Source organism: Podarcis melisellensis (assembly GCF_964234715.1).
Source record: "Podarcis melisellensis genome assembly, chromosome: 4".
Taxonomy (NCBI): domain Eukaryota; kingdom Metazoa; phylum Chordata; class Lepidosauria; order Squamata; family Lacertidae; genus Podarcis; species Podarcis melisellensis.
In genome coordinates, this window is record NC_138531.1 from 4140856 (window position 1) to 4168387 (window position 27532).

General features: G+C 43.1%; 2 long non-coding RNA genes across 2 annotated transcripts in view; one reads left to right on the forward strand and one right to left on the reverse strand.

Moving 5' to 3' along the window:
- The window catches only part of LOC309367773, a 28355-nt gene extending 3881 nt beyond the window's left edge, over positions 1-24474 (reverse strand). Inside the window, exons 1-4 of the long non-coding RNA XR_014167346.1 lie at positions 24291-24474; positions 24020-24066; positions 7699-7844; positions 2405-2524 (exon numbers count right to left, since the gene is read on the reverse strand). This is a non-coding gene — a long non-coding RNA (uncharacterized lncRNA). The remainder of the gene's footprint in view (positions 1-2404; positions 2525-7698; positions 7845-24019; positions 24067-24290) is intronic.
- Positions 3809-7670, forward strand: LOC309367787. The gene is made up of 2 exons (XR_014167360.1): positions 3809-4633; positions 5128-7670. It is a non-coding gene; the product is annotated as an uncharacterized lncRNA (long non-coding RNA).
- Positions 24475-27532: the final 3058 nt, after the last annotated feature.

Sequence of the window (27532 nt, forward strand, 5' to 3'; positions counted from 1 at the left end):
CTCGGATAATCCCTTTAAACCATGATCTATGTTTTAGGATGTAATTAGGTAATATCACCATTGATGTCTTCTATTAATTTATGAGCAGAGGGCGATGTTTATGTTACAAATTTATTGTAATGTATGATGTTGGTCTTTTGTTTTTGTTTTGCTTTGGTTCTTGTCTGTTTTTTGTAAGTTTTGGAGGTTTTAAATTTGGAGGTTCAAGTACATTATGGTGGTATGGGAAACTGTCGTGTGACGGGCCAATGGCCGTAATAAAGATCAATCCAATCCAATCCAATGGCATGGTCAGGGATAGGGAGAGTTGAAGTCCACACCAAGAGCATCTGGGGGCCACAGTTCCCCACGCCTGTCCTAAGGAGAACTGTGGTGCCCCATGTTGCATGTTCAGAAAAGTGATGGCATTCCTACGATAGTTGAACAACTGGGCACTCTGGGGGGGGGGGGACCCCATGTACTCCATTATCAGTCAGCCTGCTCCCTTCAACAAGCTCCTCAAATACCAATTAGGCAAGCACCAGCTTGCTTCAAGGGGGGAAACTGAATGACTCACATTGTGTTTCTGGCTGATAGCAGAGTGTCCAGGTTTCTAAGACAATAACAAATTCTGCCACATCCCTCTGTGAAAGAATTATAGACATGGATACTAGACAGAAAGCGTGTTCCAGGACTTCTAAGCTGGCCCCACCGGATGCTCACATCAATTATTAGTCTGGCTAGGTTTAATGGAGCTCAGAAATAAATTTCATGAACAGAATGTGTGCAGCATCTCCTTCCAGATTTTTAGTATGTTTTGTCTGTCATGATTTGACAAGAAAGCAAGAATTACAGATGCAACCAGACTCTTTTAACCTATAATTTCATTTTATCTATTTTTTTCTTGAATTGCACTGAGACTCGTGTACATTTTTTTATAGCTATAGAGAGTAAGTTTACACCCGAGGTTGTCAAACTTTGGACCCTCAAGGCCCATTTGAGACAGCTGACAATTACTGCTTCACAAAAGAGTGGTGAAGGGGCAGAGCCAGTCACTTGGGGGTTCTCCACACTTCTGCATGTCCGAGGCCTAGAAAGCACAGCTCCAAGTAGTTTCCCTCTTGCTCTACTCCTCTTTAGCTCTAAATCAGAGCTAAATCTAAATCCATGGAAAACCTGATTGCTGTTTGCTCCGATTGAGTGGTAAAGAGCTGTTTTTCCAGAGAAAAGCAGCAGGAGAAGAGGAAGTGTGGATAAGCTGTAAATGGTGGAAGATGGAGACACAGTTTGGGCATAATCAGCTTGCAATCATTGGTATCTCTGTTGATATCCAATCCATCTTTGGCAACTGCTAAATTCTTTGCCACAGCATTTTATCTGTGGTAAGGAGCTCCATAGTTCATCTTTTCTCAAGCAAACTACAGGCATTTGCTCTGAAGGTCTTATGAGAGCCTTGCCAGTTTAATCAGAATTTTCTTTTTCTTTCATATTTTCCCATTGCCTCCCTCAAATGCCTCACAAAGTATGTGTATACATTTCCTGTAATTTCCCTGTTTGAGAAACACTGATTCACACTGTTTCAAATTGTTTCCGTTTATAAGCTTGTCCACACAAAATATGCATGACAGCAAAGCACACTTTTAAAAGGAAAACAAACCTTAAAACCTTAGCAAAAAATAAACACACCAAATATTTACATTTTGAGTCAGAACAGTAAACCACATTTATTTGTTAACTTTGTTTTTTCTGTTTTCCCTTTGCTTTTGTTTAAACCAATTCACAAACCAAGAGCATATTGTCCACTAATAATGAACCATTTGTCATTGACATTACTACAAATTTATTATGCTACTTTTGTGATTTAAAAATGGCACGTGGAGACTTGGTCCATTTATTTATTTAAATCATTTCTTATTCCTATGATCCTTGTTTATAAAACCCAATGCAAGTTATAGATGAAAGAAAGAAAGAAAGAAAGAAAGAAAGAAAGAAAGAAAGAAAGAAAGAAAGAAAGAAAGAAAACAATATACTACACATGACTGATTCACTTTCCTTTTGTCTTTAGGAGCTGCAAAATGCATCTGCCTAGGGCCACCAGGTAGCAGGTGTGGCAGCTCTGGGAGGCTGAAGGTACCTTTGTTTTCAGGGGAGCAGACCCCTCAATCTCGGGGCTGCCCTATGCATGTCACACACGCTGCAGGTCCAGTGGCTCCTCCAGCGCGCTCGGCCTCCTCCATCATGGGCTCTCTGGGCCCGCCCAGTCTTGGGGGCAACCTGGCGCCTCTGCCACTCATTATAGTCATGGAAACTCTGGCCAACCTGATTTGTCAAAGCCCCAAGATGGAGGGGATATCTGAAAATGGTAAAGAATATGTTCTTGTTTTATTTGAATATGATATTCTACTCTTTCTGATCAGAGTCTTACCTGAGATTCAAGCTGTGTTGGAGTCCTTTCACAATGCAAATAGTATGGAGGTTAATTATCACAAATCCATTATGCAATGTAGGTAGGTATGCCTCTGGATGATCCGCTTATGGGCTCATTCTGCAACCAAAAATGTCCAACAACTTAAGAGGAGGAATTATTATCCATTAGTAAAGGAAGTTAAGGCTGATTTACACAAATGGGGCTCTTTAGACCCCTCTTGGTTGGGGAGAATGTCTGCAGTAAGAATGACACTCTATTGCCCAGGTTTTTATTTTTCTTCCATTTGCTTCCCAGTTGGTTAGGTGGAAAATGACGTTATCAATGGCAAAAACTCCCCACAGCCCACAACCACATTTAAAAGGGGACTGGATCTTAATCAGCCAAAGAGGCATATTTCTGCCTGGTGCCTAGAGGTGTAGCATGAAGGCGCCAACTGAGCCTCCCTGGGGAGAGCATTCCACAAGCAGGGAGCCTCTGCAGAAAAGGCCCTTTCTCGTCTTGCTGCCCTTCAGACCTCTCGTGGAGGAAGCAGAAGGGCCTCCAATCTCTCATCACTGGTTGTGTTTGATGGTGAGACTGTCACTCTCCCCCTAGCAGAGGCTGGCCAGGTGGGCGGGGACACCACTGGCCCCTTCATCCCCATGCGCCCCTTCACATATTAGTGTACACAGTTGCCAAAGGGCCTGTGGCTCAAACTCCACATTATAGGAACACCATGTTTTGTTGCTTCACAGATACGTTTCCAAGGACAATTCAGAGTGTTGGTGCTGACCTTTAAAGCCCTAAACGGCCTCTGTCCTGTATACCTGAAGGAGCATTTCCACCCCATCATTCTACCCGGGCAGTGAGGTCCAGCGCCGAGGGCCTTCTGGAGGTTCCCTCACTGCAAGAAAAGAACTTACAGGGAACCAGGCAAAGGGCCTTCTCGGTGGTGGCGCCCGCCCTGTGGAATGCCCTCCTATCAGATGTCAAAGAAATAAACAACTATATGACATGTGGAAAACATCTGAAGGCAGTCCTGTTTAGGTAAGTTTTTAATGATGTTTTAATGTATTTTTAATCTTTTGTTGGAAGCTGCCCAGAATGGCTGGGAAAACCCAGCCAGGTGGGTGGGGTAGAAATAATAAATTATTATTATTATTATTATTATTATTATTATTATTATTAACAGAAAAAACAGCTGAACATGTGGGTGGAGGAAGAACTATGGGAGAGGAGGAAAGCTGTGTAACCCTTTGTCCGCTGGTCATTTTTCACCTTTCCCCAAGCATTTTGACTCACAGGTGAAAATGTATCAGGGGAAATATAGAACTCCTTTATGTTTCCCTGTGGTTGGGGCAGGGAAGAACAGCTTCATAGAGAGCAATTTTGAGCTGGAAAAGGACAGGAGGAGAACAAATTAAGCAACCGCCATGGCTCCTTCTACTCAAACACAGTCAGACTGATTGTGCTTTAAAATGTCAAGGAAAGACACTCTCTGTAAAATGTGACTTAAGACTTTCTCAGTGGTAGCCCTGGGCCTCTCAGAAGAACTGTCTCTCAGAGAAAGCCCATCAGAGCGCAGGGTGTGGAGGCTGACTGCTTTTAATCTGTTGCTGTGGGAAGGGCTTCTCCTTTGTCTGACTAGCTTGTCAGTGCATTTCAATTGTTCAAATGTTCCAATTGCTTCAAATGTTGCTGTGAGCAGCCTCAAGCCTAGGAGAGGCAGGCAGGGCAGAAACGTTTTGAATACATTTTTCACTTGCATGGTGCATGTGTGTATTTTGTGTTTGGGGTTGTTTTCCTGACAACAAAAAGGCATATGAGATTCAGTTCAGGTCTTGCCCTCCATCTGTTCACAAAAGGATGTTGCCCACAAGGCAGATGAAGCATCATTCATACTTTTGATCTGGTGGGAGATCATCTACACTGCAGCTGAGGCAAAAACTACACATGTTGGGGGGCTCTGTGGTTTCCCCCTCTGCGTTTTAAAACTGTTAGTCTGGGCAGGCAGTGAGTCAGAGCAAGGGAGTGTGGAGGTGTTTTCTTCTCTGGTCCTTTTTCAGTTTGAAAAATCAGACTCTTCAAGCTGCTTTTTCACTCCAAGCTACAGAAAACCTATGGGGAGCCCGTATTTTTTCCTTCTGTGAGGAGGAGGAAGTGTTTTGTGCTGAAGAACCCTGAGATGAAAAATAAGTATGAATTCTCCACATACCCTTTCTCCACTTCAACTGACCGTCTGCCCAGGTAAATTTTGTTGTTGTTGTTGTTGTTGTTGTTTAAAAAAGAACTGAAGGAGGGGGAAAACCAATGTGACATGTAGCTTGAGCCCGAAACTGAATGGTGGGCCCATTCTTCAGGGGCAGCCTCTGGATGGAATGAGTTTTAAGACACTCCATTGCTGAACTCCAGTCACCAAATGTAATTTAAGAAGCTCCATGACGGTTACTCATGAGACGGGGCAGGTGGTTTAACAGCAGTTAACACCACATCTTTCTTCATAGACTTTGCCTTGTTCTCCTGCTGAGCATCACCAAGGGAGCAGAAGCATTATAACTGCCTACAAATATCTAAAATATTATTTTGTCTTTGTGAAAACTTTCTATGTTTTAACTTGGCAAAGCCATTCCTATTGGCATCATTAAACAATTGTATTTAACTGGGAAATGTTTGCTACTGATTTGGGGAGCGCAAACCGATTTTCATTCTGTTGCCTTGCCTTCCCCTTTCTGCCTTTCCAGCTCTTTGTATACAGGTTATAAAGGATCAAGAGTGAGAATAATGAATGGTCAAAAATCCAGCTGCAAGACGGCTGTGCAAGATGGGGGTGTATCTGGAGTAATGACCTTTAAAAGCAGACAGATACAAATGGGCGGCCAGGCTCTATTCAGCTTTTCACACACAATTTTTTTATAGTCTCAGTGGGATTTCTGTTGTCAGCAGTACCAGGAAGAATATGCCTGCACTCTCTGCTTAATGACCAACTGAAGGGGAAGAGCTGAACCTGAAACGGTCAGAATCACACACAATGTCAGCTCTGTAAAGGATCTCATATATGCAACATTCAGGGGTAATTTTTTTAAGTGCATGTGTTATTTTCCATTATCCTTGGTGGAATCACACATATACTGAAGGGCAAAATAAATGGTCTAACTTCAAAGCATGTGGATATCTCCAGATAGTTACTGAATGTTTAATTTAGCAGTTGATGAATTGTATTGTTGGTTTTGTTGCATGTCACATCTGGTGCTTTGGGGAAAAGTGGAAGCAACTGATAAATACTGTCACAGTACTGGCTGACAATCCGTTGTTAATCTGATCACTTGATAATCAGAAAAGATTAACTGATATTTCATCACTGCGAGTTAAGAACAGGAGATGTCCTCCAGACAGCTGGGAATTTTTCACCAAATTTTGGACTTTTGAAGAATTCCACAGCAAGTAGCATTTCCTATGGGGGGGAAGGTTGTTCTGTCTGCTGAAGGTGTACATTTACTAGAAGTGTGCACAGGCCCCAAGATTCACCTGGTATCTGTGCATTTAAAAAAAGAAAATCCAATCTGTTTCTGAGTACTCTGTGCTCTCTCTCACTCACTCACACTCACTCACACACACACACACACACACACACACATTGAACTGTAATTCTGGTTTTGTATAAAATGAAACTCTATGTTTTTCACTCACTGCAATGGGGGCATCTAATAATGCCAACCACTTTTCCCCTCTTTGGTCAAAGTGAATGAAATGTGCCTGCAGAGGAGGCCCTCCAAAGTGGATTAGCCTTCCAAATTGCAGTCAAAGATGGTTTTTCAAGGGGGAAGTAGAAAAAAAAGGATTAAAATTTATCTATAATATATTGGGGGGTGGGGAGTCCGGGCTTGTCTTTCTAGCTTTCAAATAATTAGGAGTCAGACCACTGGTGCCTTCACAGATCTCTCTCCACAAAAGCTGGTGAGTAACAGGCTCCTTGCAAGCCACCTAAAACGTATGCGCTGCTGGCAACCCTGGCTCAGACAGAGGGGGGCACCCTGCTCTGCTTGGGGGCGCAGAGCACAGCTCGTTGGAAGATGTGCAGCAGCCGCCACCTGGTTGCCATGCTGAATCTAGAGCCCTGTGGCAGCTGACATTAGAATGCGCCTGGTCCTCTGGATGCCTCTGGGGGGCACTAAATAAAAGTGAAATTCTTTAGTACTGCCTATGGGCTTTTCAGGAATCAGACTAGTGGAGAGATAGATAAATTTAGGAAAGAAACCCCCCCCCACCGACCTTTGCAGGCTAAGCACAGCACAGACATCACCCACCCCAAAAGGGGTATGTCCCTTACACCAGATGCATGCTACATCTGAACTAGGAAATATTACACTCAGAAGGGGATGCATGCTTGATTGGGCAGGTTTTAAGAACACTCAAACAAAATAATCTGGATGGATTGGGGAAATCTGCAATCAAAGCAACATGCTAGGCTAGGCACAGCTGCCCAATGGGTCTCAGGGCAGGTTTGAACTAGGTGAATCCATCTCAGATGGTTGTATGAAATTGGCTCCTGCAGGCTGCACCCATGACTTACCCACCCCAAGTAGCTTTAATTACTCAGAAGCACCCCATACTTTGAGCAATGAACTCACCTGGGAGGAAACCATCAAAATCATCCTTGCCCTGAATTAAACATCTCCCTAAGCATGCATGTCTATCCCTTCCCAACATTCATATCTACCCATATCATAAATCAGACACAGAACAACTTGGCCACAATAAGGAAATTTTGCCCATGGTATGACTATTTTCCACCTTCCCATTTTGATTCTCTGGCACCCTATGTGTATAACCTAGCAATTCTAAAACATAGGTGCGCTTTTACTATCACAAGTTTGAATGTATTGCTCTCAGCTGTACTCAAGGGACGATTCCAACAGATTCCACACACAAAATGCTTATGCCCCTGTGGAGATAGCAGTACCAAATCGGTGGTACACGCCCTTCTGGCTTGCACTCTTAATAAAAACTTGAGGAATGAGATTATCACCCCTCTTTTATTGTCCATTCTGGGTCGCCCAACCACTGCCACAGTGTCCTTTCTCTTAGCAGATCAAGATGAGCAGGTGATAGCAAAGGTTGCAAGGTTTTTAGCTGGGGCAATCAGAACAAGATCCACTATTTGACTACTGATTCAAAACCCTAAAATGTGTTTTATAGAATTGACTTTTTATTACTGTTCTTTGTATATAGTATTGTTGTTTTATTGCTATGGCTGACGCAAATAAAGATTCAATCAATCAATCAATCAGACAGAGAGATAATTTTTAACAAACCTTTGTTGCTTGCATGCAGTTGACCATATGAAGATTTCTTGAGGCATTTGGGTAGTCGTGGTGTACTTGGGTTTCTGGAAAATTGGAGCTGCCTCCTATACCTCAAGGGCTGTTTCCTCTGCCACTCCTAGTCAGAATATCTTGTCCTGCCCAGAACACAGATAAGAAACTGAGCTTGAGTTGAAACCATGGTGTAACTCCCTTCCTTGTCTTCTGGATTCCTAGTAACTCTTTCCCTGATCCATTCAACTATGCCCTAATATCAGATATGTAACAGCTGGATCACAACTGGCATGCTTTTTCATACAAGATGAAACATCTCAGTGTCAAGGAAAACCAAAAGACTTTTTGATAAGGCTAGTGAAATTTATCAGTGGTTGACACATCCCTAATTCTGAGCAGGTTTCCAAGTGAAACAGGTCCTGCCTGCGTACGTTCTCGATTTGTCTTTCTTGATACCAGCAGTCAAACACAATTACCCAGATTATGCCAGCAGAAGCTGCCAGTGATGGATCAAGTGATTGGCTACCCATGGATGCACTCTCTGCTAAACCATTCCATGCACACACTTCCGATGAAAGGCCCTGAAAATGTGTGGGATTTGAATGTACTTTTCCTGAAAGTGCTTCAACTTTGAGACTTACACAACATGCTTTACATGCTTTCCATTAGGGTCACACAGTCTGACTTGCAGTGCCTGACATTGCTGAGGGAAGAGAAAATATAATGCAACGGCTTGTTTTTATTAGTAAGAGGAAACTGAAGAAAACAAAGCCAAAGAAATTACCTATTGCTTGTCTTCTGTAGCAGAGAGATACTGAAAACACAAATTAGTCATTAGCATGGCTCAATTTGTTACATTGCTGCCTTGGAGCCAAAATGGTTTTGTTGCTCTTATTATTTCTGCCACAGTAATTCCTAGGGTACCAAGCAAAGGGACTGTGAGATTCAACCTGCCAATTATTAAACAGAAACATAAAGTAAAGGGACATTTCTTCCCCACCCCCAAATCTATCAATCTAATTTGTTGAAAAACAATGCTGAACAGTGTGAAAAGAGGGTCGGGAAATGTCAGGGGCAAGTCTTGGTATTTCATTCCCATGCTAGCACTTGGCCTGATCCCCAGAATTAACACTAATGATAACATTGGATGCCATACTAATAGAGCTGTAATCCTCTTGACGAGACGCAAGACTGGTGGCTATCCAAAGTCCCTTCTGCAGCGGCATTTCATCTGGAAATATACTAGGTATATATTTCCTAAGGGAGTTCAATCAGAAGACTGTCCAATTACTACCTTGCTAGCAGAGTGACTGGTAACACTCACAGAAACTTGAAATGGCTCCCCTGGTTACGAGTACATCTGATAGAAACATGAGCCATGGTTCATCCTTCCTTTCCAACACTGAGTCCCAATTCTGGTGGAGACATTTAAGGGGAAAATGGCCTGTGAAAAATAGCCCTGCTGCTCAGGAGAATAAAGCCAGTTCAAGCAAAGAAGATACAGGTAACCCTGAAAAAATGTGACAATCTGTTGCAAAGGAAGAGCTACACAGCAAAAAGCAATGCAGGCCCCAAACAACATTTTCAAAAAACAGAACACTAGTAATCTGATAGAAGAGAAGGCATTTTTTCCAGGCAGTATATATTCACTTTTAGTCCAGTGATGTGAACATGAAGGGAGGGGAATGCTGTTTATTTCTGTGATCTGTAGGCTACCAGCAACTGTGTCAATGCTGGAACATTATGAGACTCCTTCCAAAAATGAGACATACAAAATACAAACAGAGATCTACTCTTTCGAGCAGATTTTTCTTTGAATGCTACAGTTTAAATTGCAGAGCAGAATCACAAAGGGGCTGCTCACCTATGAAATAGGTTGGACAGAGCAGCAGTCTCACGTGTGCTCCATGACGGGCCCATTCTACCTTGTTTTTTCCAGATTTTGTTTAATGTGTGAAAAATTCACATTTGAATTTATAAACAACTTGGATGAAGGAATTGAAGGGATGCTCATCAAATCTGCAGATGACACCAAACTGGGAGGCGTAGCTAATTCTGCAGAATACAGTATTGGTATTTAAAATGACCTTAAAAAGGTAAAGGTACCCCTGCCCATCAGGGCAAGTTGTGACCGACTCTAGGGTTGCAAGCTCATCTCGCTCAAGAGACACTTCCAGGTCACGTGGCCAGTGTGACTAAACTGCATCTGGTGAGCCTGCACAAGCGCAGAACACGGAAAAGCCATTTACCTTCCCGCTAGAAAGCAGTCCCTATTTATCTACTTGCACTTAGGGGTGCTTTCGAACTGTTAGGTGGGCAGGAGCTGGGACCGAACAACAGGAGCTCACCCCGCTGCAGGGATTCGAACCGCCGACATTTCGATCGGCAGGTCCTAGGCTCTGTGGTTTAACCCACAGCGCCACCCGCGTCCCCAAAATGACCTTAACAGAGTGGAAAACTGGGTCCAAACAAACAAAATGAATTTCAGTAGGGATAAATGTAAGGTTCTGACTTAGGCAGGAAGAACCAGATGCACAAATATGAGATGAGAGACATGCAGCTTACTAATAGTATATGTGAAAAGGATCTAGGGGTCTTAGTGGACCACAACACGAGTCAACAGTGTGATGCAGCAGCAAAAAAAAGCTACTGCTATCCTAGACTGCATCAACAGAAGTATAGGATCCAGATCAAGGGAAATGATAGTACCACTCTATTCTGCCTTGGTCAGACCATGCCTGGAATCCTGTTTCCAATTCTGGACACCACAATTTAAGAAGGATGTTGACAAGCTGGAAGGTGTGCAGAGGAGGGCAACCAAGATGATTAAGAGTCTAGAAACCAAGCCTTATGAGGAACAGTATGTTTAGCCTAGGTATCTTTAGCCTTTGTCCATGGAGTTTTCTTGGCAGGGATACTGGAGTGGCTTGCCGGTTCCTGCTCCAGGTGGATCACGTTTGGTCAAAACTCTCCACTATGACCTGTCCATCTTGGGTGGCCCTGCACGGCATAGCTCATAGCTTCTCTGAGTTATTCAAGCCCCTTCGCCACGGCAAGGCAGTGATCCATTCTTAAGGAAATCAGCCCTGAGTGCTCACTGTAAGGACAGATCGTGAAGCTGAGGCTCCAAAACTTTGGCCACCTCATGAGAAGAGAAGACTCCCTGGAAAAGACCCTGATGTTGGGAAAGATTGAGGGCACAAGGAGACTGGGATGGCAGAGGACGAGATGGTTGGACAGTGTTCTCGAAGCTACAAACATGAGTCTGACCAAGCTGCGGGAGGCAGTGGAAGACAGGAGTGCCTGGCGTGCTCTGGTCCATGGGGTCACGAAGAGTCGGACACGACTAAACGACTAAACAACAACAACAACAAATCTTTAGCCTGGAAAAGAGGTGGCTGAGATATGATAGCTATCTTCAAATATCTCAAGGGCTGTCACATGGAAGATGTGAGGGTAGGACTCAAACCAATGGCTTCAAGTTACAAGAAATAAAATTCCAACTAACATGAAGAAGAACTTTTTGTTTGACAGTGGAATGGTCTCCCCTGGGAGGTTGTGGACTCTCCTTCCTTGGAGGATTTTAAGCAGAGATTGGATGGCCATCTAGCATGGATGCTTTAGTTGAGATTCCTGCATTGCAGGGGGTGGACCAGATGACCCTTGGGGTCCCTTCCAATGATTCTGTGATTCTATGAATTATTCTACTTTCTGGTGAAATATGCGTTTTGAATGAATATGTTTCCTGAAACACATTTCATATGGTTTTCAAAGCATTTTTCAATGCATTCTTTCTGCAAGATACACATCTTTATCCACACTTTTTGAACTGTACTGAAAAATTAGTGAGTAATCTGATTTATTGTGGCATTCCAATCTGCATTTAAGTAGAGGACCAGTGCATTAGCTCAATCCATGTTAAAATGCAGACCAAACAAATTTCTCTCCATCCTTACTTTTTAAAGTCCCTGGTATACAACAGTCAAAAATAGAATAAATGTATGTGCTATGGGAGAACCATGCCCTGCTTACTAAGATTTCTTCTCATTTCACCTTATAGGAGCTTGTGAGGGGAATAAACAAATACCTCATTTATGACAAAAAGAATACTGTTTCAGTTAGGCTATTTGATTTTACTTTTAACCACGAGTGTTCAAGATCGAATACAGAGCAATTAAGATAGTACAAATATTTCAGTATACTTTCGTGTGACAAGAATTAACTTAATGTTTTATATAGTCAAAAAGAGGAGCTCTTAAGAGTATTTAACCAGATAATTAATCAAGCTATATATAAAATAGTAAAAAAAACTGCAACTCCAGTTTATAAAAAAGTATTATTATTACTGGTTGAAAGGCAGCAACCCTGTGCTCATATTCCTAAGGAATAAGGCTCAGTAAACATGCACAGGATGGCACTGTAATTTCAGAAGCTCCTACTGTGATCTCCCACAAACAATTTATGTTAACATGATAAGACACTGTAGGGTGGCATACCAGCATGATGAAAGCTTTTGGGCCAACATAATTGCTTTCAGCTAAGCATTATTGGCTCTAAAATATTAATAAATAGGTTGTGAATACTCAGAATCCCCTTCATGGATCACTGCCTTGCCGTGGCAAAGAGGCTTGAATAACTCAGAGAAGTTATGAGCTATGCTGTGCAGGGCCACCCAAGATGGACAGGTCATAGTGGAGAGTTTTGACCAAATGTGATCCACTGGAGCAGGAACTAGCAAGCCACTCCAGTATCCCTGCCAAGAAAACTCCATGGACAAAGACAACAGGCATATAAAAGTTATGACGCTGGAAGATGAGCCCCTCAGGTCAGAAGGCATCCAACATGCTACTGAGGAAGAGTGGAGGACAACCTGGTGGGATAAGTCCCACGATTAGAATGTAATAATGGAGGGATACAATCTATTTCAGAGAAACAGACCAGACAAGAAAGGAGGAGGAGTGGCGTTATATGTCAGGGATTTGTATACCTGTGAAGAGATCCAAGATTTAGAACCTCAAAGCCAAAGTGAGAGCATTTGGGTCAAAATTAAGGGAGAGAAGAATAACAGGGACCTCATTGTGGGAGTTTACTATAGATCCCCAAGCCAAACAGAGGACATAGATGATGCCTTCCTGGAACAGATGGCCAAGCATGCAAAAGGAAGGGAGATAGTAGTAATGGGGGACTTCAATTACCCGGATATTTGTTGGATGTCAAACTCAGCCAAGAGCATACGGTCAAACAGATTCCTCACTGGCCTTGCAGACAACTTCATTGTCCAGAAAGTGGGAGAAGCAACAAGAGGAACAGCCATTTTAGATCTGGTCCTAACCAATGTTGATGACCTGGTTAGTGGGGTAGAAGTGGAAGGATCATTAGGCGTGAGTGATCATGCTCTTCTGAAGTTTACTATATAGCGGAAAGGAGCAGCCAAGCATACTAGGACTCAATTTCTTGACTTTAAGAAAGCCGACTTCATAAAACTTAGGGAAGTGCTGGGTGAGATCCCATGGACAGTAATACTAAAAGGAAAGGGAGTTTATGATGGCTGGGAGTTTGTTAAGAGGGAGATAGTAAAAGCACAACTTCAGGCAATACCAATGAGACGGAAACATGGAAGGTGCCTAAAGAAGCCAGGGTGGCTATCTAAAGAACTTTTAACTGAGTTAAGATTAAAAAAGGATGTGTACAAAAAATGGAAAAGGGGGGAAACCACCAATGAGGAATTCAAAGAAATAGCCAGCACGTGTAGACACAAAGTCAGAAAAGCTAAAGCACAGAATGAACTCAGGCTTGCTAGAGAGGTTAAAAGCAACAAAAAAGGCTTTTATGGGTATGTTCGTAGCAAAAGGAAGAACAAAGAAACAGTGGGGTCACTCAGAGGAGAAGATAGTGAAATGCAAACAGGGGACACAGAAAGGGCTGAACTCCTCAATGCCTTCTTTGCCTCAGTCTTCTCCGATAAAGAAAACAATGCCCGACCTGAAGAATTTGGAGCAAATGATTCAGCAGAGGAAACACAGCCCAGAATAACTAAGGAGATAGTACAAGAATACTTGGCTAGTCTAGATGTATTCAAGTCTCCAGGGCCAGATGAACTGCATCCAAGAGTATTAAAAGAACTGGCAGATGTGATCTCAGAACCACTGGCAGTCATCTTTGAGAATTCCTGGAGAACAGGCGAAGTCCCGGCAGACTGGAGGAGTGCAAATGTTGTCCCTATTCTCAAAAAGGGGAAAAGAGAGGACCCAAATAATTACCGCCCAGTCAGTCTGACATCAATACCAGGGAAGATTCTGGAGCAGATCATTAAGCAAACAGTCTGTGAGCACTTAGAAAGGAATGCTGTGATCAGCAATAGTCAGCATGGATTTCTGAAAAATAAGTCATGTCAGACTAACCTGATCTCATTTTTTGACAGAATTACAAGCCTGGTAGATGAAGGGAACGCAGTGGATGTAGCCTACCTTGATTTCAGCAAGGCATTTGACAAGGTGCCCCATGATATTCTTGTAAAGAAGCTGGTAAAATGCAGTCTTGACTATGCTACCACTCAGTGGATTTGTAACTGGCTGACTGACCAAACCCAAAGGGTGCTCATCAATGGTTCCTCTTCATCCTGGAGAAGAGTGACTAGTGGGGTGCCACAGGGTTCTGTCTTGGGCCCAGTCTTATTCAACATCTTTATCAACGACTTGGATGATGGACTCAAGGGTATCCTGATCAAATTTGCAGATGACACCAAACTGGGAGGGGTGGCTAACACCCCAGAGGACAGGATCACACTTCAAAACGACCTTGACAGATTAGAGAACTGGGCCAAAACAAACAAGATGAATTTTAACAGGGAGAAATGTAAAGTATTGCACTTGGGCAAAAAAAATGAGAGGCACAAATACAAGATGGGTGACACCTGGCTTAAGAGCAGTACATGTGAAAAGGATCTAGGAGTCTTGGTTGACCACAAACTTGACATGAGCCAACAGTGTGACGCGGCAGCTAAAAAAGCCAATGCAATTCTGGGCTGCATCAATAGGAGTATAGGATCTAGATCAAGGGAAGTAATAGTGCCACTGTATTCTGCTCTGGTCAGACCTCACCTGGAGTACTGTGTCCAGTTCTGGGCACCACAGTTCAAGAAGGACACTGACAAACTGGAACGTGTCCAGAGGAGGGCAACCAAAATGGTCAAAGGCCTGGAAACGATGCCTTATGAGGAACGGCTAAGGGAGCTGGGCATGTTTAGCCTGGAGAAGAGGAGGTTAAGGGGTGATATGATAGCCATGTTCAAATATATAAAAGGATGTCACATAGAGGAGGGAGAAAGGTTGTTTTCTGCTGCTCCAGAGAAGCGGACACGGAGCAATGGATCCAAACTACAAGAAAGAAGATTCCACCTAAACATTAGGAAGAACTTCCTGACAGTAAGAGCTGTTTGACAGTGGAATTTGCTGCCAAGGAGTGGGGTGGAGTCTCCTTCTTTGGAGGTCTTTAAGCAGAGGCTTGACAACCATCTGTCAGGAGTGCTCTGATGGTGTTTCCTGCTTGGCAGGGGGTTGGACTCGATGGCCCTTGTGGTCTCGTCCAACTCTATGATTCTATGATTCTAAGTACAAGTAGATTCAGAGCTGATGAAGGGGCTGGGCCAAAACCAAAAGGTCGTTCAGTTGTGAATATGCCTGGAAGCGAAAGGAAAATCCAATGCTGTAAAGAAAAATATTGCATAGGAACCTGGAATGTAAGAACCATGAACCTTGGTAAGCTGGATGTGGTCAAAAATGAGATGGCAAGAATAAATATTGACATCCTGGGCATCAGTGAACTAAAATGGACGGGAATGGGCGAATTCAGTTCGGATGACCATCATATCTACTACTGTGGGCAAGAATCCCCTATTAGAAATGGAGTGGCCCTCATAGTCAACAAAAGAGTGGCGAAAGCTGTACTGGGATGCAATCTCAAAAATGATAGAATGATCTCAATATGAATCCAAGGCAGACCTTTTAACATCACAGCAATCCAAGTTTATGCACCAACTACTGGTGCTGAAGAAACTGAAATTGACCAATTCTATGAAGACTTGCAACACCTTATAGAAGTGACACCAAAGAAGGATGTTCTTTTCATTATAGGGGATTGGAATGCTAAAGTAGGGAGTCAAGAAATAAAAGGAACAACTGGCAAGTTTGGCCTTGGAGTTCAAAACGAAGCAGGGCAAATAGCAAGGAGAGACAAGAAGGCCTTCTTAAATGAGCAATGCAAAGAAACAGAGGGAAACAATAGAATGAGGAAAACCAGAGATCTGTTCAAGAGAATTGGAGATATGAAATGAACTTTTCGTACAAAGATTACCATAATAAAGGACAAAAGTGGTAAGGACCTAACAGAAGCAGAAGACATCAAGAAGAGGTGGCAAGAATACACAGAGGAATTATACCAGAAAGATATGGGTGGCTCGTACACCCCAGGTAGTGTGGTTGCTGACCTTGAGCCAGACATCCTGGCGTGCTCTGGTTCATGGGGTCACAAGGAGTTGGACACGACTAAACGACTAAACAACAACAAAAACTCAGAATACTTTCCAAGAATTACTGAGGTTTTCACCCAGCCCATCATCTGTCTGCTACAGACTGGTGAGTTTATGGTTTGCTACTACATGAATAAACCTGAATTAACCTTGGGGTAGAGATTGTGTGGCCCCACAAGCCACCCACAGATAGAAAAATGAAAAGGCCTATAATTCAAACATAAGACTAAACCACTACTTGAATGATTTAGAGAACCCTCAGCCTCACACAAGGTGAATCCCTGCCATCCGATCCTGAGTTGAGGCCTGAGTTGTAACTCATTTCAGCATCCAAATAGTTTGGATTATTCCATGATCCTGCAAGCCATGGTTGCAAATTGGGAAACTTTGGGCTAGTCATAATTTTTAAAATCAGCCTAGGTTGCATTTTTTTTTCAAAGGACAAGTTGGGATGATGCCATAGATGCCCTGGAGCTCCACGGAACTGACTAAAACTGACTGTTTCAATCTGTGAAATTAAAAGGAGCAATCATTTTTAGTCAGGCTTTTTATGCAAGTAAACTGCTTGATAACTGCATGCAAGAACATACAACGTTTTAGAACAACAGCAGAAACAAATTTAAACGATAGGGCAGGTCATCAGTTGACTTAAACCAATGCAAAATTCTAATTACATTTTTTGAATCCTGGGAGTTCTGATCTTTTTAACACGCCAGCACTTGACATTTGTAGTGATCTATTAGCAGCCCCCATCAATATAAATTCAGTGTTTCAAGATGTCCACCCAATATATTTGCTGAATCATATCCGAAACATTCATTAGCTGTTACAACACAGGTTTAACTCACTGTGGCTAAGGGGAGAGATAGAAGAATTTGTAAATTTTGGATCTCAAAGGCCAGAACACAGCTATCCTTCAAAATCTGCACTTATCTGAATTTTGTGGTATAGTTTTCCAACCACAATGTTTACCAAAATGCATGTACAAGGGTAAAGTATGCATAAAAATAAATATGTTACTGGAAACATTGTGCAAAAAATGTATTATATTAGAGAGAACCGCTTGCAGATATGTGTACATTACTCAAAGCTGCATATAAAATGTGTTTGGTAGGAGAAATTATCACTCAAATACTAAAACAAAATATTAAAACAAATTGCTGCAAAATATGAAGAACAGTATTTAAGATTGGAACAATGAGAAATTGAGGGTGTATTTACATTTGAATCCAATTTCTCTTCCATCCTTAGCTGAAGGAGTTGTAGTTAGCTGACAAGAGAGGAAACATTGTTTAATCACTACTTGCTCCCTATCTGTAAGATATACAAGATTACAAAATACATTGGTCACTTTCACAATTTTGGGGGAGATGTTTCAACATATGCCTAAGAAAGTAGCATGAAAAGATGTGCTGAGATTGTCATACTAATAGTCAAGACACGTTTGTGGAGAGAAGATGAGATATGAATGACAGGCTGCTCTCTGGAATTTTGTCATGTGCAGTTTTATGAAAATGTGTTGACACCAACCCCTCAAGGCCCTTATTCTAATAAAGCAGAATATTAGGGAAAGGCTGGCTTTAGCCTTCACATTTGAATTGGTATTTAGATGCCTCCTTTTGGGGCCCCAGTGCTGACTCCTATTTGCAAAGCTGCTTTATGATCTGGCATTAAGTGAGGGTCGTGCTTTCATCGAGGTTCGTCCTCGTCTGAGTGTCTGAGACATGAGCACCCTTGAAGTCTATTTCCTTGATGAAAATAATATTTCTAACAAATGACAATCAAGTGGTGTTTTCATTATTTCAAGTAGTTTTCTGCCGTATTTCAAGTCTCCTTAGTAACAGAATTTGGGGGAGAAGGGTAGCTTTTCAATGCTCAATTGTATGCATCTTACTGTCACTCACTAGGAACAGAAGTATTTAGTAGAGACACTTGTACATTGGAAAAACACTACTCACTCCCCCCCCCCCCGCACATCATTTTCTTCCTTTCCTCCTGCCACTGTAATTTTATACTTATTTCAGTCGGAAAGTGCTGTTTCCACATCTAGCTTCAAGTTACAACTATGATGGAGTGGAGCTTTAAATTATCAGCCCAGAGGGCGCCCAACACCTGGTCACCCCCTTAAATAGGCCAGTCTCTGATTGGGTGAGTGGGCACTGCTCACCCTTACCTGAGAGTCTGACACTGTCAGAGGTGGGCAGTGCCAGCCATCCCCTCCCCAGACCACACCTGGAAAGATGGCAGCCTCCTTAAACCCACCACGGCTGCGCCATGCAACAACGGTTGCCTACTTTATTCATCATCATCCTCAATGAGGCATTGAATACAAAATGTCCTTGCCGAAATACATATATAGGCTGCTTCTAACAACAACTTACAGAAGTCAACAATCAACACCAGAAAAAGAAAAGCAATGAGGCACCAGTTGGGACTGCAGCAATTGTACATTAGTGAATAGGTAACTAACATTCTTTGCTAAGCAATGTATGCAAAGGTAGGAACCATTTTGCGTGGGAGTTCCATTCCCAGCCCCTGCGCTCGTCGGCAGAGCACATATAAGCAAGGCCTGCCCCCCTTCCATTCAACCCCATTCCACCTCTGTTCTGACTTCTTCTGGGTGCAAAAGAACCCTCTGCAGGGAGGTGGAACTGATTTGGATGGTCCACCCCCACCACTTAATGGATCCAAATGGTTTCCAGAGAGTAGTAGGGGATGCTTTATCCCATGTTGATGGCCTTTCAGATGCATGCACACGAAAGCTCATACCAAGAACTAACTTAGTTGGTCTTTAAAGTGCTACTGGAAGGAGTTTTTTTTGTTTTAACTTCAGGAATGACAGCTTGAAACTATTTGAAACTAACCATAATTAATGTTAACTACAGTTTGTTACTGGGACGCGGTTGGCGCTGTGGTCTAAACCACAGAGCCTAGGGCTTGCCGATCAGAAGGTCGGCAGTTTAAATCCCTGCGATGGGGTGAGCTCCCGTTGCTCGGTCCCTGCTCCTGGCAACCTAGCATTCGAAAGCACGTCAAAGTGCAAGCAGATAAATAGGTACCACTCTGGCGGGAAGGTAAACGGTGTTTCCGTGCGCTGCTCTGGTTCGCCAGAAGTGTAAACGGCATTTCCGTGCGCTGCTCTGGTTCGCCAGAAGTGGCTTAGTCATACTGGCCACATGACCCGGAAACTGTACGCCAGCTCCCTCGGCCAATAAAGCGAAATGAGTGCCGCAACCCCTGAGTTGTCCGCGACTGGACCTAACGGTCAGGGGTCCCTTTACCTTTACAGTTTGTTACTACAGACAACACAACAAGCCTTGGTGATCCAAAAGTGGAAGCAACCCCTTCCAGACTCCTCCTCACAGCCCAACAGAAGGAGGGGGAGAGTGTGCAAGACTAAGTCTTGCTGCAGTGCATTCATGCCACACCAAATCAAGTTTAACATGTTGTTCATATGCAAACATTTCTCAATACGGTATTCCCAATCTTTTGTGTAGCAGGAACATAAATTTTAAGGAACCAATAGCACAGTCCACAATATATACTATTGTACCATAAGGTGTGATGCTTGTCCACAAAACAATATGTTATATTGTATTTTTTCCTGCTGAGATGTGCACTAAGGCTACTACAAATACATGCTTTTAATAGTGCATGTGACAAAGCATAATAAGTAGTACTTGAGGCAGGGAAGCTGTGAAAATGCTTTTTCTGCTCATGACACAAAATCACAGTTGCTGATGGAGGTGCCCTGAATAGACAGCAGCCTGGTCATGGGGGTTAAGGTGGCATTTGCTCCCCCCCAACCATATTCCCTGGATTCCCGGCTTTAAAAATAAACAGCAACCTGATCCTTTGCCTTGTAGAACCTGAGAAACAAGGCAAAATATACAGGCTGTATTTTCTTTCTTTCTTTCTTTCTTTCTTTCTTTCTTTCTTTCTTTCTTTCTTTCTTTCTTTCTTTCTTTCTTTGTGAGAAATTAGCCTGTTCCTGCCTCAGTATTAAGTCAATGAAAGAAGACTGAACAATGATTGACATTGAAGAATAGCCTATATAGCCAAATGGACAAAAAGAAGTCTAGAGGAAAACACCCATTGTACGTAGAAAGAACTTTTTGCTTTATTTTTAAGCCTTTCTCTCTATCCTTCCTGCTGGAGAAGTGATTGCCATCCAATAGAAAACAATTCAGTTATCCAAGATTTTAGTCTAGCTCTGATTGGAGAGTACTTTATCAACTCAAAAACAAAAGACTGCAAGAAAAAAAATGGAGTTCACAATCTTTTTAACTTGGGTCTTACTTCATACTCAAACATGGCTTATTATTTTTCCTGAGCTTGTAAAGTTTTTTTTTTAAAATGCTATTGCAGACAAATGATTTGTCACAAATCCATATTATACCCATATTGCAGGGAACTGTGCTGTGGCTTACACCACCTTGCATAATAATAGTGTAATAATACCCAAGGCTTTTTTCAGAGGGAATTCACAGGAACCTCTCAGGCGGACGCCATTGCCATTCTAAGAGAACGAGGGAGGTGTTCATGGTGAGTTCCAGCACCTCTTTTTCTAGAAAAATAGCACTGGTTTGCTGGGGGGGGGGGGATTCGAGTAGAGTTCGTCAACCCTCAAGTGTAGTCCCATCTTTGAAGGTAAAGATGGAAGCAATGCATGGAGAAACCTAGGGAAAGAAATAAGCCTTTCATTTGTGGGTCAAAGAGCATTGCTCAGATGCCAGGGCTATCTGCAGATCAGGGGTGGCAAACCTCCAGCCCATAAACCAATTTTGGCCTGCCAAGTTTCCATTCTCTCTCCCAGCATTCCTCTTTCACAAAATCACAGAATTAAGGGATCCCCAAGGGTCATCTAATCCAACCCTCTACAATGAAGGAATCTCCACTAAATCATCCATGACAGATGACCATCTAACCTCTGCTTAGAAACTTCCAAGGAAGGAGAGTCCACCACCTCTCATGGGAGTCTGTTCCACGGTCAAACAGCTCTTACTGGTGAAAAGTTATTCCTGATGTTTAGTCAGAATCTTCTTTCTTGTAAGTTGAAGCCATTGATTCAGGCCCTACCCTCTGGAGCAGGAGAAAACAAGCTTGTTCCCTCTTCCATGTGACAGCCCTTGAGATATTTGAAGATGGCTCTCATATTTCCTCTCAGCCTCCTCTTATCCAGGCTAAACTTACCCAGTTCCATCAACCTCATAAGGCTTGTTTTCTTGATCATCTTGCTCACCCTCCTCTGTACCCATTCCAGCTTGTCAATTTTAAGCAGTCCCTTCAACTTCTGAAATTTGGGTGACTTGCAAAGGGCTCAGATTGGCTGTGTGTGCCTGTTCCCTCCTGGGTTCAGGCATGTGCAACCAGGGAAAGTAGCCTCTTTTAGAGACAGTTGCATTTTGGAAGATTGGCTGTGTGAGGAACTTCTCCCACAGGCAGCTGATCCTTCCCAAAGGCACCTTTCCCCCTCTCAGCCAGGTGAGTCCCAGACTACCTCAAAAGCCTAGATAGAGTGTGTGTAGCAATTTGGCACAGACTTGCACTAAAAGGGAAATGTGAGGGGTATATCTGAACTTGGGACAATAGTATCAGAGGCCCAGGCAAAGGAAGCAGTATTTTCAGACACTGCTGAACAGCTGACTGGTTGTATCTGCAAATCTCTGTGTCTTTGCCCCATGAATTTTGAAACCACACCAAGTGTTGCAAGGAAATTGAGTTAAAATGGACCGTGGGATTTGAGAGAGCCTGGATCCAGTCCCCACCCCAGTCACAGAGGCAGAGCTAAGCAGCCTAGACGAGTCCGACACAATCAGCACAAAGCAATCTATTTGATAAACTATCAACAGCACAGCTACCAATAGCACTAACTCACTGTCAGAACATCATTACAGGACTGAGAAAATTGTGCTCCAAAGCGATCTCCCTGGTGGTCAACAGTCAGTGCTCATCACAGATCATATATGCAAAATACTGAAATACGGTAAACTTCCTTGCTCAAAATTAAGTACCGTATTTTTCGCTCTATTACACGCATCTGACCATAACACGCATGTAGTTTTTAGAGGAGGAAAATAAGAAAAAAATATTCTGAACGAAACAGTGGGTGCATGATTTTTATGGTTCATGCTGTGGCCACAGACATGTGATCTGATGGTGAGTTTGGGGTAGCCCAATGCAAAAATCCTGAGGATCCATGTGGATCCTTGCTTTGTAACCACGTTTAAAGTGGGGAGGGAAGGAAAAGCACTCAAGGGAGCACGCGTGGAGAAGGAGCTTTTCGGTGAGCTGAGCGGGAGGAGGGAGGGAAAGAGCACTGTTGCTTTAAAGGTATACTTAAGGTACTTGCCCTGTGCCTGGGGTTTTTTCCATTTAACAGTTTGCAGCCTTTTCCTTCCACTCCTTGTTTTGAGGCAGAATAGATTTGAGCAAGTGAGGAGGACTTGGATTGCAGGGGATTCACCATTAGCTGTGTAAAAGTGCTCCTCCTTGCAGCCTGGGTGATAAGCAGCCACCAGCAGCAATAGAATGGAGCACAAAAAAGTAGTAGGGGCACTAGGACCCAGACAATGCTCGAATCTATCCTGCCTGAAAAAAAGCTGCTCCCTCCCAGCGGATCAGCTGAGAAGCGGGGATTTGCGAAGTTTTCCCCTCTCCCTCATCCCCAGCCTTTTTTCTTTAACTTCCTGGTTTTCACTGCGTGGCTCAGAGCTCGAGGTTGGTTTTATTTTGCTGCTGGTTGCTTAAATTTGATCTTTCCTGCTGTCCCTCTGCAGCCTCATTGCTCTGTTTAGAGAGCTCACGGACCTTTGCTAGCGTCTGTCCCTCCTCCCGTGTAAGTGGCTGCTGCCCGCTTTGCTGCCATGGCTGTTCTTCCCTCCCTCCTCCCCGGCTCCAGGTCGCTTTAAAGCAAGCAAAGCGAGAGCCTCGTAGAGTGTGTAAGCAGCTCCCGCTTTGCTTGACTGACGGCAGCCATGGCTCCGATCCGTGCATTCGCTCCTTAACACGCACAGGCATTTCCCCTTACTTTCTAGGAGCAAAAAACTGCGTGTTATGGTCCGAAAAGTACGGTAATCAGGTATTGTGCTATTGCAGTGGCTTTCAAATGACTACACAGACCTTTTCATTGCTGGGAGCAGGAGGAGAGAAATCCTTACACAAGCCCCAAAGACAAGGCTGAAATGCATGCAGCCTACACAAAGGATTAGAGAGGGTTGCTCTTATGTGCTGAGATTGGCTGCATCTTCCCCTTTGCAGAGGAGATTGCTTACACCATTATCATGCATTTGAAAAAGGCGAGAGAACGTAAGCTGACATGTTTAAAGCAAAAATATTTAAAGCTTGATAGGATCTGAAGCGTGGACTCTCTTCTCTTCTCTCCCTTGCCGCACACATCTGTCAGGAAGCGGCAGTGTGCCTCTAATAACACAACCTGGCCTTTGTTTTCTCTTGTCATTTAGAATTACACTTAATGTACGGCTACCTGCTGAGACACTAAAAAAGGCTCCTCTGTAGTTTTTTTTCCAGTCAGGGAGACTCACTTCCCAAGCTTGAGGGTAGTCAGTCTAAAATATGTCTCTGAGGGCTCAAATTAGAAATTCCATGTCATCGAAGATGACTTAACACAGCCACTATTCATAAGGGTGCATTCTTTCCTCTATTAATTATGCCCCCTTTTTCCATCTCACCAATACTAGAGACACATCACTGTACATATTTAATGGAACATAACTAAAAATACATCAGAATTAATTAATGGCCATTCTGTCCCAGAATGTTCAAACTTACCAATGCTTTTGCCCCCTTAAAGACCAGCTGCTTTCTTGCTAGAAAATCTACGAACAAAAAGGAAGAGGTTGCAATAAAGTATTATTTTCACAATATTCTTTTATATAGTCTATGTGTGGGGTTTTGTGTCAGCATCACTATTTGGGTTTTTTATGTTGTATTTATTTTTTACAGTATATAAAAGCAAAGCTGTGTTCAATGTACAGAGCAATATAAAATTATAATTCACAGTTCTTCTCTTGCCAAATGCTTAGCACCTAAGATGTCTCACCTTTGTTCAGAAGGGGCCCCTGCTGTCACACTGTTTCTCTGCACTCACAAAGCCAGCATGGTATAGTGGACTAGGACCTCAGAGACCAGGGTTCAAATCCCCACGCAGCTATGAAGCTCACTTGGTGACCTTGGGCCAGTCGCTACCCACTGAGGAGGGAGAAGATCTGTGTACATCACCTTGAGCTCCTCACGAGAAATAGGTGGGATGCAAATGGAATAGAATTGTTATAAGCACCACTTCTCCTCTCACTGGGTTCCCTTTCAAAACTGCTCCCTCCCTTTGCCATTTTGCCACATTTCTATAAAATGTGTTGCTTCAGCCCCAAATCTTCAGTCTTAAGCCACTCGACAAGCAAAACCTGCTACAGAATTGATACACTGTAATACAACGAAAGCAACACTACTTACCGCAAGCAGTAAGCAGTAATATGCCGAGAAGCTACTCTCACATCATGTGTTTAAAGGAAGACACTTGCTGGAACCAGTTGCCAGTTTCCCTTCTCACAGCAGCAAAAAGAGCAGTTTCCACCACCACCGCCCCACCACCATACATAGAATCATAGAATTGTTGAGTTGGAGGGGGCCGTGTGGGTCATCTAGTCCAACCCCCTGCAATGCAGGAATATTTCACCCTGAGGTGAAGAGTCTCATGCTCTGCCAACTGAGCTCTCTGTCTGCCACAAGCTCCTGGCACTTTTGCTGCTCTGCTAGGGAGCTGGGGACGAGGAAACCTACGCCAGCATTAACTCTAAATTTTATTTGGAAATGTTTGGCATAGACATCATACATGAGATGGTGTGGAAAGACTTGCATAAGACTGTACCCTGAAAGCACCTTCAAAACACATTATTTCCCTCAAGGAATTCTGGGCTCTGCAGTTCACCCCTCCACTCACCGAATGTCAATGATTCCCAGAAACCCTTAACCAGCTACCGTGCCCAGAACTCTTTGAGGGAAATATTGTGCTTTCAAGATATAATGTGCACACAATCTCTAGCATATGAGTATTGGAGCATAAATTATTATCATTATCCCAAACAGAAAAAAGTAAATCCCCCCAACACACACACACACACACACACACACGGGATTTTCCAATGCGTGAAAAAACTGGGGAGGGAATATCACTTAATTTATTGTCAGATTTACAGCAACACACCAGAAACACGTTTTTATGGCCACAATTAAACAAAATATCAGCGTATTTATTTCCCGCACCCAAATTGCTTCATGAATGTAATTTCCTTTTTAAAAGTTCTTTCCTTCTTTTTTATTGACAATTTTTATGAAATGCAATAACAATAAAACATCAGGCACTGTGTGGAAGGCCCAGTACATCTGTATTGCCAATTCCAGGAAGATGACATACAGCAGGTCACGCACCAAAAATATATCCCAAGAAGATCCTGCTAAATTACGTCAAAGCAAAACAAAATGGGCTCTGGCCCTCTGGGTTTTCTTATACTAAACATGTTAACCATAGCAAATATTATGACATTTACATGAACTGTTAACTATTCCAGGTACAGAAATGCAAAGCACGTAAAGGAGCATAAAATGCTTCCCTAAATCCAGCGGAGGTTTGCCCTGCAGGGGAGCCATGGCACTGCCCTACCAACTGGAATTACAAGCAACTCCTGAAAGTTGCCCCCACAAATCAGAACAACCTTGAAGCCAAACCTGTCCTGCCCCACCCTAATTCATTATCTTTCCATTTGAACTCATAGAAGGACTCCTGGTGACATTTCCTGTCAATCAGAACTTAGCAGTGCTCAGCCAAAACTTTTTTTTTAATCTTAATTATTGATTTTCCACTCAATGCCAAAACTATTGCTATTGCCAGGTGGTCCCTCCCACCCATCTCCAGGCAGAAAAATACACAATTAGCAACCCCTAGGAATTCAGGGGGCCTTATTGGCATCCCCTCCTTCTCATGTCTCTTAACTGGGATTTGGAATAAATTAGGAAAGGAGTTTAATATTAGGGTGTTGGCTTTGAAACTTTAGTAAACCCATCAGCCTAGATTTTGTGGGGGGGGCGTTAATACTGAATTTATCCAGTGTTTGCTAAATTGTTGGTTTTTGTTATTCTGAATTTACTGACATGTTCTGTATTTTGTCTATCTGTATTTCCAGTTTTGCGGTTTTGCATGTTTGATGTGAGCTGCTTTGGGCACACCTCGTTGTGGGAAAATGGCATGTAAGTAAAATCAATCAGTCAGTTGGAATCATTCATAAATTCTGGGCATTTTTTTTTCTTTTTGGAAGAGGGAAATGTGAAGAGAATGGGTCAAATCTAGTAATCTAAATTATGCAAGCTGTTTTGGTCATTTAAAGCTTATTTGTCAGTGGAGGGGCATCTAAAAGCTCTGAAATCTGCAGGCAACAGAAATATTGTCTCTCAGTACAACCTGCCCTACAGGGCTGCTCTGAAAACACCAAGGGGAAGAAATAGAATCATGAATGGCATCTCCCCCAAATTGCTCAAGGTGCCATTCATGGTTCTCCTGTTGCCCATGCTGTCCTCAGAAGTTTATATTTCAGGCTTAAGTTACTGTTGTAGAATCATCTTGCTAAGTAAAAGCAGTTTTTCACCCTGCCTGCCCTGCTCATATTCTGTGGTGGATAGGAATGATTTCTTGGTATAATAGTTCCAGCACCCTAGGCAGCAGCATGCTTTGAATTGATAGGATATTGCCTACACGTTTTCCTTCTCTGAAGCCAATGTGCCCATCTCAGTCTATAGGCCGGGAGCCAGCGCTGTCTGCAGACACTTCCGGGTCACGTGGCCAGCGTGATGAAGCTGCTCTGGCGAGCCAGAGCAGCACACGGAAACGCTGTTTACCTTCCCGCTAGTAAGCGGTCCCTATTTATCAACTTGCACCTGGGGGTGCTTTCAAACTGCTAGGTTGGCAGGCGCTGGAACCGAGCAGCGGGAGCTCACCCCGCCGCGGGGATTCGAACCGCCGACCATGCGATCGGCAAGTCCTAGGCGCTGAGGTTTTACCCACAGCGCCACCCGCGTCCCTGCAGCTGTACAGCTGAGCCCAAAAGTCCAGTGCCGACCTAAAGCCTAGCAAATGTATTGTTCATTAAGATTTCACTCTAATAAAGCTCTACTCTACTCTAATAAAGCTCATGCCATAATATATTCATTAAGTCTTCAAGGTGCTAGTGCATTTGTTGCTTTGCTAAAATTACATTGTGTTGCTGGGTTGTGGTGGGGATTAAAGACTAGAAA